The following is a 2,992-nucleotide window of genomic DNA, read 5'->3' on the forward strand; positions in this document are numbered from 1 at the left end:
CATACTCTCCACTGAATAATTGGCTTCCTATTTCCCAAAAAAGTTCCCCATAGAAAATGTGACATGTTTTTATTCCTATTGTCCTTGCTAAATAGGTTTCTTTGTAGGTAACAACCAAATTTCCAATTCAGTTTTCTGCTGCCCTGCCCAAGAGGATATATAAAGATTCTAGCTGTAAAACCCACACTCTGGCATCATACATAAGGCATCACTTAATACGTGTTTAATGGTGATAGTGATTTATTTTTTGGCATGGACCAAAATGAGCTGAGAGGTGCCTAACACCCTTACACATACAATGACTTTGTAGCTAGGTCCGGAAGAGCTGCTGTGACCAGGAATCACAAGGTCAAACAGAAAATGTTCTTTTTATTGCATCTGGACACTGATGTCCACAGGAATTATGGATGCAATAACTTGATCTCTTTGTATTAAAGATACAAAAGTTCTTTTAGGTAAATATTTTCTTATATATCAATACCACAAAATAGCCTGTGATACAGACTCATACATGGAGTAACTGGAATTCTAGTGTATGAAGAGTCAGGTTGTTTACTTAATGGTGGATAAAAAAATACCAACCTAACCTCACTATTAAAACTTGCCACACAGTGTCAAATTTCCTTGAGAATTCATTTAATGATGTCATTCAGCTATTTATTTAGAGAATAAGTCTTTATGAATAAATTGCTCTGTAGTCCATGCTTTGGGAGATCGATAAGATGTGGAGACTAAAGTTCCTGGACTTGAGTTTATAAATGACACAGATGAAGGGAAATACATATGCTGGGGTTCATATATGTAAGCCACTAAGAGACAGTGATTAAAGAGTAATGTTATATTGACTCTAAACCAAGACTAAATTAGCTAAAATTTAACTTAAATTCAAGTATTCTGATGGTATTCATTGTTTGTCCATAGAGGTGCAAAAATTCATCCCGTGCCCAGTCTATCACTCCATTGCATTCTGTTTGAATTGAATGCTCCAGGAGTTCAAGGGAAAAACATATTTATTTAAGAAAAAGACCCTGGGTTTGATGATTTTCAGAGAAAGTGTTCTACAGTCAGCATGATCCATCAGTCAGTCCTTGGCTAAGGGGATGGTAGCTAAATGATGTCTGTAATGACCAAGACTGTCAAGGCAGCTCTCATTGTAATGGAGCACAAAAGAGAGAATGCTATATTATTATATATCTACTTCTTTTTAAAAATAGCTTTATTTGAGATATAATTCATATGCCAATCAATTCACTCATTTAAAGTGTACAATTCAGTGGTTTTTAGTTTATTCACAGATGTGCACAATTGTCACCACCAAAAATTTTAGAATATTTTCATCACCTCAAGAAAAATATCTCATACTCCTTGGCTATTATGCCCCTGTTTCCCCATCTCCTCTCCCTCCCAGCCCTAAGAAACTGTGAATCAACTCTCTGTCCTTATAGATTTCTGCTCTGAACATTTCATATTGATGGAATCACACAATACGTGGTCTTTTATGACTGTCTTCTTTCACTTAGCATGTTTTCAAGGTCCATCTATGTTATAGTATGTAACATCACTTCATTTATTTATCTGACAAAATATAAATACATTTTTCTTATCCATTCATTGGTTGATGGACAGTGGGGTTGTTTCCACATAAATCTATTTCTGAGAATTACCCCTGGGTGGGAAAATCAACCAAGAAATAAATCCAGCCACATCACATCCCTGTGTTATCAGAAACCCAGCCTATAGAGCTACAAAGCTTCCCAACCCAGAAGAAACACACTATTTAAAATGAACAATTTAATATATCACCTTCTAAAATACAAAGAAAGCATTTTCATCCAAGAATTCTCAAGAAGTATTACAAAGCAATTTATTCACAAATAGATTACTTAAATATTTTTAGTTTCAATGCCTTTCAAGGTCACAGCACATGTTAAAATGAGGAAAGAGGGAGTAAGAGGGGTTAATAGCTGGAAGGAAATCTTTTATTAATCCTTGTTTCATGACATAGAAGCTACTATCACTACCACAATCCACTGAGTGTTCCCTATAGGTCACAAGTGACCCCTTTTGGGGAAGTGCCCTTATACAGTGGAAACTGAATTAACTACCACTAAAGATGTAGGGGGTTGGAGGAAAGTAAATGGGACTGGGCATCAAAAAACATAGTTTCGGCTCCTGTTCCAGCCCTTCGTAGCTATGTGTTCTTGGGCAGGTCACTTACTGGCCTGTGCTTTGGGTCTCTCATCTGTTAAATGGACTGCTATTATCTAGCTTGCATGTTTTGCAAGTCTAAAACATATGAAAACTCTGTGAAAAATAAATTATAAAAATAGCATCGAGTGTCATCAGCTCCAAATCTTTTTAAATTATCACATTTCTTCATTGGGCTGAGGTATGCAAGAAAGACTAATATTTAATAAGAGTAACTGGAGATGAAAGTCCAAAAGCTTTCTAACCCTTCCCTACAATTTATTTCCCCAAACCCTTATTACTAGAGCCTCAAGTAAGGAAATCAACCAGGCTTATAATATGTACCAATTTCTGATATTTAGAGAGAGCTTGTAAGGATGTCTGCTCCATCTCCTGTCTCCAGATATTAAATTACAAATGTGAAGACCTTGGAAAAGAGCAAGCTATGGGCTGCACTGACTCATTTTTTATAGGTGACCAGTCTTCAAAGGGATAGGAGACCCTTTAGTTTTGCAATTAATCAACAAAAATGGAAGAAAAAGCCTCATGTCTGATCCTATGAATACATGTGTTTACCTCAAATCTTAAATAAGAGAAATAGTCTTGGTTAATTTCAATAACATTAGAACTTAGAAATCTAAGCTGTCTTGAAAAAATTTCACTTAGCATTGTAAATGGAAATGACAATCTTGATTTGTCTTTCTGGAGAAAGTAAGTGTACTATATTGTAAGGAAACTAGAGAATAACTGGCAAAATGACCCAGGTAACCTTGACCCATGCATGGAACCATTGAAAGCTAGAAAT

Source organism: Mesoplodon densirostris, chromosome 2 (genome assembly GCF_025265405.1).
Source record: "Mesoplodon densirostris isolate mMesDen1 chromosome 2, mMesDen1 primary haplotype, whole genome shotgun sequence".
Classification (NCBI taxonomy): Eukaryota; Metazoa; Chordata; class Mammalia; order Artiodactyla; family Ziphiidae; genus Mesoplodon; species Mesoplodon densirostris.